Below are 10,830 nucleotides of genomic sequence, written 5' to 3' on the forward strand. Positions count from 1 at the left end.
GCTTTAGATTTTATAAACACGGCCCTTTTCCAAGAAGCCCTGGCTGTGCAGACGGATGGCCCCCGAGTCCCACACTGGAAAAAATTCGCACAGCGCTACAGCATTAGGGCCACGGGAGCGGTCTGAGGGAGCAAGCACAGAGGGGGACAAGGGGGAGGCCGGCAGGTTAGAGCCGCGGCGACGAGCTGTCACACGGGGAACACGCAGGATGTGGCGATGAATTAAAAAACCAGGACGTGAAACGGCAGAGCAAGCGGGCAAGCAAAGACCCTAATTGAAACCCCGCACATCAACAGGGGCCGCCAGCGTGTCGTGCCGGCGTCCTCCCAAGTTTTCTACAACGAACACGAACGCCTTTTGTGATGGGGGGGGGGGGGGGTGAAAACAACTTTTAAAGCCTATCTGTCCAGAGGCGCATTATAAAGAGCAGCAAACAAGTTTAGCCACTAGCTTACTCCCCGCGGTGATGCCAACTCAAGGGACAGAACCTGAAAATGTCAGGCCCGGCCAGGCGTGGCTCAGCGGCTGAGTGTTGACCCTGGATCCGGGAGATCGCGGTTCGATTCCCCGTCAGGGCACAGGCCCGGGTTGCGGGCTCGATCCCCAGTCGGGGGCGTGCAGGAGGCAGCCGATCAATGACTCTCATCATTGATGTTTCTCTCTCTCTCTCTCCCTTCCTCTCTCTGAAACCAACAGAGATATATTTAAAAAAAAAAAAAAAGAAGTCAGGGTACATAGTCCCTGGTGTGTGCCCCCTTTTCTCCCAGGGCCTCAGCGTTGACTCCTTCTGGACATGTCACTGTGGACACCTCTGAAATATTTGGCAGTATGGAGTGTGGGGGGAGAAAGGGGCTCTTGGAGGGGGAGAATGCTCTGGGTTGTGTTTTTTTTTTTGTCCAAGATTCATCCTCAAGCCCTGGCTGGTGTTGCTCAGTGGTCAGAGCGTCGGCCTCCGCACACCAAGTGTCGCGGGTTCGATTCCCAGTCAAGGGCAATGTACCTGGGTTGCAGGTTCGATTCCCCAGCCCAGTCAGGGCATATCTGGGAGGCAGCCAGTCGATGTGTCTCTCTCACATCAGTGTTTCTCTCTCTCTCCCCTTCCCTCCCTTCCTTCCACTCTCTCTAAAAAATCAATGAAAGAAATATACTCAGGTGAAGATTAACAAAAGCAAAACAACAAAACACAAAAGAATCATCCTCAAAATGATTCAAGCCAGAATCGGGAGATCTGGGTTCGAATCCTAACTCTGACCCCAGGCGAGCCTGGGGCCTACGGTTTTCCCATTCGTAAAATAAGCAGATTGGACTTTCTGATGGCCGAGGCCCCTTCTGGCTCCACTTTCTAAGAGCTAAAGGGACCAGTATCAGGTTTGAGGGCTGCTAATTCTGAGAAACCCAGGGCAAGAGGATAAGAAGACCTTCAATAGCTCAGACCAAGTAAACAACGCTGGGCAGGAGGCAAGGGCCAACTCGACGGTCCTGAGATGCGGCCCGGGGGCTCAGGGGAGGGAGGAGTCCAGGGTGAGCCTGAGGCCTCCACAGAGACCCTCAGAGAGCCACCTCTGGCTTGCGTCTTGGGGCTCTCCGGGAGGGGCAGGGCAGTCCGGCCCAAAGCAAGGAAAACCAAACAAGCGGCCTGTTTCTTTGGGGAGCCAGAGCTCCCTGGAGGGACAACCAGCGTGCCGAGGGCTCAATCCAGGAGAAGGGAGGAAAGAAACACTGCCAGGCAAAGCTGGGCCACCTGTCCTGGCCGAAGAGGAGGAGCCAGACCCTATGAAGGGGCCAGTGAGACTGAGATGCTGAGAACCACCACCTGAACTGAACTGCGGCCTAAAACAAGCCTCGGGCCGAACGCAGCCAGGCCTCCTGGGATCAGGCAGAGGACCCCAGAGGGGTCAGGAGGGCTGGATGCCAGTCCTGGCTCTGCTGCTGACTTGCTGTGTGCCCTTGGGCAAGTTTCTTTCCCTCTCTGAGTTTTGTTTGTCAAACAAGAGCGGTGCCCTTCACCCTAGACATCCTAGGGTCCTCCTGTGGCAGGTCAGGGGTGGTATGTGGCCCACCTCCCAGCAAAGGTGGAGAAGGACAGTCTTACAGCTGTCAAGGTTGCCAGGATTCCTCCCAGCTTGAGAGCAGACACAACAAAAGTGAAAGCAAAAGCCAGCAGCCAGAGCAGACCCTCTGCCATGCCCCCATGCCCCAGAAGAAGGCCTCTGAGCTTCTGGAACGTTCCAGGCACTTCGGGAGAAAACTCTCCTCAGTCCCCCAAATTCTACCTTAATTTGGAGCCGGGGGAAGAGAAGCCCAGAGCTAAAGCTCCTCAGGCTCCAGTCTCTTCCAGCCCGAGAGTTTTGGGGGGCCACTGTCAGCCAGCCCCACACGGGGAGGGAAGAACATTTACCAGAACGGCGACCCAGTAAAACAGGAGCCCCCGACGGAGCAAACACCAACGGGAGACAGGCCGCTGGCTCTGCCTTCCCTCACGTACACACAGAAACTCCTGAACCTTGTGACTTCTGGAGCCAGAGAGCAGGAAGCCACAGCTGTAGGGGCTGGGGCCCGGCCAAGGTGCCAGGCGCTCACCACCTCTCTCTGGGAGAAGACAGGCGGGCGGTGTGGGCCTCACACCCAGTCCACGAATCTGACCCTTGACCAGTGGTCACACGCAAGGACCACATGATGATCTCTGCCTCCCGCGTGGCGCCCCAGTCCACAGCCCCTTTCTCATTCCCACCCTCCCCTACCTGCAGGCCAGCCTGCAGCGGGAACTATCTTTGTCACGCATCGAGGGGATCAAATGCCTCCCCGGCTTAAAGAACCTGAAGGGAATCTGTGTCGTCTTTGTTCAGTGTGCACAGAGCAGGGAGAACACGCCCGGTGTACAGAAAGCACTCAGTCCACATCTGCTGAATGGTCCCAAGACGTGTACATGACGTCCCGCCTGCAGGGACCAGCCCCGTCCCTCCAGTCCAGCTCACGCCGGACCCTCCATTCCTTTCCTTTCCCCACCCCTGCCTGGGTGCCCACACCCGCCACACCCACGGCCTTCAGACCTCCATGCCTTCGCTTTTGCTGTTCCATCTGCCCAGGCACCCTCCTCCCTGTCACCCCGAGTGACTCCAATTCAGTGTTTAATACTCGGAAGTTCTTTTCGTAGCAGGACCTCTTCTCACGCCTCAGCCCGGGTTCTTTCTTTCCCCCGCCCTCCCCTAAGCCCCGGAACCTAACTTCCTCGCCGTGAGTGCTTGCCGTGTGCTTGGCGTGAATGCCCCGCCCTTCTCTAAGAGGCCATCATTCCCATTTCACAGATGAGGAAACCAAGGCTCAGAGAGGCAAAGTGACTGCCCACGGTGGGTCACAGAGAAACTCCTGGGAGTGGTGGGGCCTGTCTATGTGGCCACCTCTCTGAGACACTTGTCATTTACAACTCACTGTGCTGGGAGCTCTCTGAGGCCCCTTGGCCCTGGATCCCTGGGGCAGGGCTGGCCCTGCGAGATGCCCAGGAAATCTAAATCAAACACCCATCGTCAGCTCAGGACATTGTAGGAAACAGATGCACCGCCAGCCGCCTCCCTTCCTCTCTCCTGCCTGCTCTCCCTCTCTGCCTGTATCTCTGGCAAGCTGGGGAGAGAGAGATTTGGAGGGAAAGGGCTCCAATTCCATTAGGCCCTATCAACTTAGGCTGAGATCTTATGTGACAAGTCCCCAAAGTGTAAAAGCGGTTCACAGGTCCCAGAGCCGACCTTTCCCTAGCCAGAAGCCACCCTGGAGGGCCATCCCTCTCCTGCCATGCACCTGGGTCCCTCCCCGCCCCAGCCCGCTCTGGCCCAGCCAGGGGTCCCCGTGCCTGGACCACCCCAGCTGCTAGGAAGGACCTGGCCCAGGTCACGCAGGCTCTTCCTGGAGCTGCACAGGTGCCCCAAGGCTGTCTCAGGGCGGGGAGTGCCCGGGCGGGGCTGGGAAAACCTATGGACCTCCAGGTTGCCCGTTCCCCAGGCCCTGGGTGAGACAAGATTTCTTTCTGAAAATGACCATCCCTCCTCTTCAGACCTGGCAATGCCAAGGCCACAGGCCTCCCTTCAGGGCCCAGCCTATAGGTCTGACTTGGGTTCTAAGTACTTGCAAAGTGCAGGCATGACTGGGGCCCCCCCTCACCCCAGCTGGTGAGTATCATTCGCAGTTTACAGTGCGGAAACTGAAGTTCACCCCACTTGCTGACGCCCCACTCCTCAGCTTTTGGCTTCTAGTAGGTGGCACACACACACACACACACACACAGGAATCTAAGTCGCTAAGAAGCCTGGATTTCTAGAAAGGAGCATGGATGGGGGGGGGGGTCTTGCGGGCAGCGCCAGGGCGGTTTGCGGGGACCTACTGGGAAATTCTGCTCCAAGCACCAGGGGAAGGTGCCGGTGCCGAGGCCCCGGGTTCAACACCAGCCAGGGGGCCGGCACCTGTCCCCGCCAACAGGGGGCCCCGGAGGCCGCCGCCTTCCCCAGCCCGGCCAGCTGGCCAAGGCGCGGGGCCCGGGGGCGGGGGTCCCGCACGGGAAGGGCGCTGCCCAGGGGGGGCGGGCACGAAGTGCTTCCGGCGCCAGACCCGGGGCAGAAAGCTCTCGGACGGACCGACAGACAGCCCGAGACGGGCCCGGGACTCCCTCCCCCGGGAGCCCACAGTCCCTCCGCGGGCGCGGCGGCGGCGCAGACTCACCCGGGCGGCGGGTCCAGCGCGGTCAGGGTCGGGCGGCCAGGGGCTTGGGAGGGGGGGGCTCCACGCCCCCGGGTGCCCCCCGGGCCGCCTCCTCCGGGGCGCTGCGATCCCGGCGCTGGGGGCTCCGGGGAGTCTCGGTGGAGGGAGGCGGCGGCGGAGAGGGCGCAGCGCGCGGCCGGGATCGGGATGGGAGCGCGGGAGGCGAGGCCCGGAGCGCCGGCGTGCGGGAGGGAGGGACGGAGGGAGGGACCGACGGACGGCGGGGGGCGGAGCGCGGAGTGCGGAGGGCCCAGGGCGGCGCCGGCCCCAGCAGCCTCCAGCCGGGGAGGCACCGCCCACCGGCCGACCCTCCCTCGGGCCCCCGCACCACCCCGAGGCCCGGGACGCGGCGCCCAGGCTGCGGGGGGCGCACCCACTCCCTCGCGTCGGCTGTGGGGGTACCAGGGTGAAGGGGGGCGCTGGGCCCAAGCCCTCTCCCCAACCCAGCCACGTCGAGTCGGCTAAACGGGGTGGGGAGAGGGAGCGGACGCTCAGGATGTGGGGGGAGGTCGTGGGCCGGGAGTCCGGGTATTTTGGGGTTAAGTGGAGCTGGGAGACCCCCCACCTTCCGCTGCACCGCGGGCGCGAGGGCCCGGCCGCCGCCCTTCGCCTGGCCCCGCGCTCACCTGGGCGCCAGGTGCGCAGGCCCGTCCTGGATCTTCCTGGGGAGGCCGCCGCGTCCCTCTCGCCCTCAGCGGGCGCGGGCGCGGGCGCGGGCGGGGCCCCCCGGCGGGGCGACTGGTGGGTGGAGGTTTGGGGAGCGAGTTTTCAAAAGCGCGTCAGAGCGCGCCTCCGACCCGGCTCCCCACCCCGTCCCGGGGCTCGGGGCGCCCTCCGGGTGGCCGCCGGGCGGAGCCCCTTTCGGGCTGCGGCCCCCGCGCGGGAGGGCGCGCTGGGGCGCGGGGGGCTCCGGTGCTGGGGGCGCATTGCCAGCCCTGCGGGGGACCGTCCCAGGACAGCGCGGGCGGCGGTCCCACGGCCTCAGGGGCGCCCGGCGGAGCCCCCGCGCGGCTGCGGGAGGCCGGGCTCCCGGGAGCGTGGACGGCCCTGCGAGGGCGCCTCTTACCTGCCCTTCGCCTCTGGCCCTTACCTGGAGGTTTGCCCTGGAACCGTGCCGGTCTGGCGTCCAAACGGGGCGGGTTGACCGCAGCCAAACCACCGAGAAAACCTCGGTTCTAAGCAGAGGGAGGAGGTGGACCGCCTCCTCTCTCCATCTCGGGCTGTTTGAATTCCAAGAGAGGTCAGGCCGGGGTCCCCTTCTCTGGTGAGTGTCCAGTGCTTTGAAGTTCAAACCCTGAGCAAAGCCAAGAGGCAGCTGTCCAGGCGTCAGGGAACCGAGCTGGGGACAGAAGGCGCCTCCTACTGGGGACCTGCCGCGTCCAGAGCAGAAATGAGACACCCGCGTGGAATGCACCCGAGGTCACTGCCAGACTGCTGAGCCCCGGGGTGTGCGCTCTCCCTGTGTGTGTGTGTGTGGGGGGGTACCTACAGAGTGATGAACATTTCCCCCCATTGCTTCTTCTTAACTCCCCCAGTAACCCCTCAACAGGACCCTGCTGTTCATGGAAAGGCAAATTTGGGGCTGTCTTGTGATCTGAGGGTGGGGAAGGCATTCATTCATTCATTCATTCATCCATTCATTCATTCAGGGAAACAGTAGAGAGTCTCCCTGAGCATAACAATAACTGCTGTTCCTCACATCCTTACTAGAGACCCACTTCCCTGGCACCCAGGAGCCCCTGTTTTTGCTCACACCCACTTTACAGAAGAGAAAGCAGAGGCTTAAAGAGGTGAGGTCATCTGCCCAAGGTCGCACAGCCAGGAAGGGTCAGGAGTCAGACCCTGTTGGTTGGCTCTAGAAGCTGTGCTCTCCCTGCCCTGGACGGATTCCTTGTCAGCCTGCACATGCACTACCCTGGGACAAGGCTCCCCGGTTTCCCCTGCCTGCCAGCCAGGAAGTCACCTCGGTCCCATTCTCTGCACAGTGATATCATTCTTTTTATTTTTATTATTATTTTTGTATTATTATTTTTATTATATTATTATTATTTTATTTTTATTATTTTATTATTATTTTATTATTATTATTATTTATTATTTTGTTTTATTATTATTATTATTATTATTATTATTACAATAATAATAAAATATCCTCACCTGAGGATATTTTCCCCATTGCTTTTCAGAGAGAGTGGGAAGGGGAGAGAGAGAAACATGGATGTGAGAGAAACATCAATTGGTTGCCTCCCACAGGCGCCCCAACTGGGGCTGGGGACGGAGCCTACAACTGAGGTGCGTGCCCTTGGCCGGAATCAAACCCGGCACCCTTCAGTCCACGGCCAACGCTCTAACCACCGAGCCAAGCCGGCCAGGGCAGTTAGGTCATTCTTTACAAGTCCCACTCCTGCTCTCCTTGAGGACAGGGATTCCTGTGCCCGTTGCTTTGTCTAGTTCCCTGCAGGTGCTTAATAAATATTTGAATGAATGAAAGCTCCAAGTAACAACAGGATGGGATAGAGCCCTTTGTGTAAGCAGGCACCTGCAATGACACGTGCCTAGCTGACATCTGTGTATATACATCACGCTGTTTAGACAGTGAATTTGGGAACCTTCCAGGCTCCAGAGGAGTGATGGGAAACAGTCACGTAGCTCTCAGATAAGACTAGGATCTGGTTTTCATTTCTGCTCTGCAAGGCCGACCTCAGAGGGGCCTGGGCTGGGGACAATCACTTCAGACAATTGCTCCAGCTCCTACCTGGAGGCCAAGAGCTTCAGTACTTTTCCATCCGACTCTGGATTCGCCCTGTTCTGCTGCAAGCCCAGTTGGGCAGGTCCTGTTTATCTCAGAAAACCATCTTCAGAGTTGTTTCTTTGAGGCTGGCTCACCCCGGCTAATCTGGGCAGAGGCTGGAGAAATTCTCAGCCAAAGCTGAGCCACAGGCAAAGCTGAGAAGCTGGGAGAGGAGGCCTGTTTCTCTTTGTCATCTGTCCCGGCAGTTCCTCTCCTTCTATGTGGCCAGTTTCTATGAATCTTCCTAGGGTCTCTGTGTCCCACTGAGGAACCTGACTTAATTTAACTGCCAACCTATCCCACTAAGTGTCAGCTGACAAGGGCTTGAGATATGTGCTTGAGAAAGAGCCAAAGGAAGCAATTTTCTTTTTCATTTTTATTTTTTTAATATATCTTTTTTATTTCAGAGAGAGGAAAGGAGAGGGAGAGAGAGAGATAGAAACATCAATGATGAGAGAGTCATTGATCGGCTGCAGCCCGCAACCCGGGCCTGTGCCCTGACCGGAAATTGAACCCTGATTGCCTGGATCCTAGGTCGACGCTCATCTGCCGAGCCACGCCCGGCCGGGCGAAAGCAATTTTGAATAGTGGAATCTCTGTTACCCATTACTATAATCAGCAGTGGGGAAGACAGTCACCAAGTACTGAGCCCCATGTATCACACACTCTGCATGCATTGTGTTGTGTAATTCTCACAATAGCCTTAGAAGGAATATTCTATTCCAGTTTTTCAGCTGAGGCGTATGTACCGGCATCTTCTAGCAAGTGGTGGAGCCAGGATTTGAACTGAGGTCAACTCTTGCTCTTAATCACTTTGCTGGGGACAATGGCTTCCCAAAGATGTTCACATCCTACCACCTTGCTGTCTTCTCTGCAGATGGGCTCCGTGGCCTAGTGCCCCCATTCCTGCCACCTGTGATCGCGTGAAGAGGTCTGAGAGAGGTTGCTGCTGGGGTTTCTACCAGTTCACAAGCAAGAGCATGGCAGCCACCCCCTCCAGCAGGGCTGCCTGGGTTTGGAGGTGCCGAGTACCCCAGGGTAGCCATCCCCCATCCCCCTGGTCTCCCCAAGGGTGACCCGGGTCACTGGTAGGCGAGTTTCTTTTAGGAAAGTCCACTCTCTGGTTCATGGCCACCGTGTTGGAGTCCCTAGAGTACTCGGAATCTCCTCAGGCCTCCAGCAGGCATGTCCCCCGTGACCTGGCTCCAGAGGCCACAAGGTTGCTTCCTTGTGGCCAGCCTGGCAAAGCCAACACTGGGCCCCCATCCTTAGTGCCACCACCAGCCAGCCACTAGATTTCCAGAGGTGCTAGGCTTTTATGAGCCCCTCCCCCATCCTTCCTCCGTAGACCAGGCAGCCGGGCAGCAAGCAAGAGCAGTGGGGTCTTTTATATCGAAACTGCAAAACACCAAAAAGGAGTTGAGAGAGCCCTGCTCTTTCCCACCCAAGCCACACTTGAGCCTCCCTGACACCCTGGAACTGTGTGCCCTGCACCAAGTGGAAAAGAAATGGCAAGCAGCCATCATCAAAATTAAAAAAAAACAAAACAAAAAAACCCACACAGACAGAGATATTCACATCCTAACCCCCAGAACCTGAAAATATGTTACTTTACATGGCAAAAGGGACTTTGCAGATATGATGAAGTTAAGGATCCTGAGATGGGAAGTCATCCTGAGTTATCCTGCTGGACCTAATATAGTCACAGGGATTCTTATGAGAGGGAGGCAGGAGGGTCAGAGTCGGAGGAGGAGATGGGACGGATGAAGCAGAGGTCAGGGCCACCCAAATGGCTGGAGGGAGCCACGAGCCAAGGAGTATGGGTAGCTTCTAGAAGCTGGAAAAGGTCAGGAATGGGTTCTCCCCGGGGCCCTCCGCAAGGAGCACGCTCTGCTGACACCTTAATTTTAGCCTCGTGAGATCGATTCTGGACTTCTCACCCCAGAACTGTAGGATAGTAACTTTGTGTTGTTCTAAACCATGAAATGTTCTGTAAGTTGTTACAGCAGCAGCCGGAAACTGATACCTCCTGCAAACTCGGCCCTGTAGGGAGGTGCTGATTTCACCTGCCTTTTCAGCTCACTGTCCACCATAAAGCTCTTCTCGTAAGCGGCGCCGTGGATCACGGATTTAGAAAGGAGGCAGGATTTTATCAGATCTGTCTTGGGTTTCTGCGTCCTCTGCTACTTATGAGCTGTGTGACCTTGGGCCGATGTCTCCTCCTCTCTGTTTTTTCATCAGTCAAACAGTGATGCTAATGATACCTACTTTGAAGGATCAATATGAGGATCAGGTGAACCAGAATGGGACAGAGTGCCTTGCAAATGGCCCAGTGTGATCTGACTGAGTCGTTTGGAGCATTAGCCCGGCTGGCTCTGAAAGTCTGGATTCTAAGAGGAGACGATATTGTTCCGAGCATTTGCTCTGGCTGAGTGGGCAAATGACTAATTTAAAATATTGAACTGTCGGCCCTGGCCGGGTATCAGTTAGTTAGAGCATCGTCCCGATATGTCAAGGTTGTGGGTTCAGGGCACATACAAGAATCAACTAATTAATGCATAAATAAGTGGAACAACAAATCCATGTTTCTCTATCGCTCACTCACTCGCTCGCTCGCTCTCCCTCTCTCTAAAATCAATAAATAAAAAAGAAGCTTTTATTTTTAAAAATATATCTTTGTTGATTTCAGAGAGAGGGAAGGAGAGGGAGAGAGATGGAAACATCAATGATGAGAGAGTCATTGATCAGCTGCCTCCTGCACGCCCCCGACTGGGGATCGAGCCCGCAACCCGGGCATGTGCCCTGACCAGGAATCGAACCTCGATCGCCTGGATCCTAGGTCGATGCTCAACCGCTGAGCCACGCCCGGCCGGTCAAAAGAAGCTTCTTTTAAAATGAAATAAAATTAAATGTTGAACTTTCTCTAGTCAGTAACTAGACACCAGTCTGCCATGAAGAGGAGCTGGAGAATCTACATGCAGAACTCACGCTTGCACTCAAGAACATGTGTGCAAGGATTCCCATTGCTGATTATCTGTGATGCTGAAAAATTGTAACCAACCTAAATGCCACCAGTAGGAGAGATGCTAACTAAAGTATTGTGCAGGCTCCTGCCAGAATACTATGCAGTCATGAAAAAGGAGGTAGCTCTATCTGTCAGGGCAAAATATCCAAGATGTATCATTTCCTGAGAAAGTCCCTAGACTAAGCATGATGATGCCACACAAATGATTTTTAAAAATCTGAAGACACATATATACTTGATTATGCCTAGAAAGCGCGTGGGAGTCAAA

The 10,830-nt window shown here is 56.6% G+C and overlaps 1 protein-coding gene across 1 annotated transcript in view; it reads right to left on the bottom strand.

Annotated features, from left to right (window-relative positions):
• The window catches only part of TMEM51 (transmembrane protein 51), a 35,899-nt gene extending 31,145 nt beyond the window's left edge, over nt 1-4,754 (bottom strand). The window contains exon 1 of the mRNA XM_087820777.1: nt 4,708-4,754. The gene's annotated coding sequence lies outside the window, so the exon portion shown is untranslated. The remainder of the gene's footprint in view (nt 1-4,707) is intronic.
• Nucleotides 4,755-10,830: the final 6,076 nt, after the last annotated feature.

The sequence above is a fragment of the Miniopterus natalensis genome, chromosome 9 (assembly GCF_054644295.1).
Source record: "Miniopterus natalensis isolate mMinNat1 chromosome 9, mMinNat1.hap1, whole genome shotgun sequence".
Taxonomy (NCBI): domain Eukaryota; kingdom Metazoa; phylum Chordata; class Mammalia; order Chiroptera; family Miniopteridae; genus Miniopterus; species Miniopterus natalensis.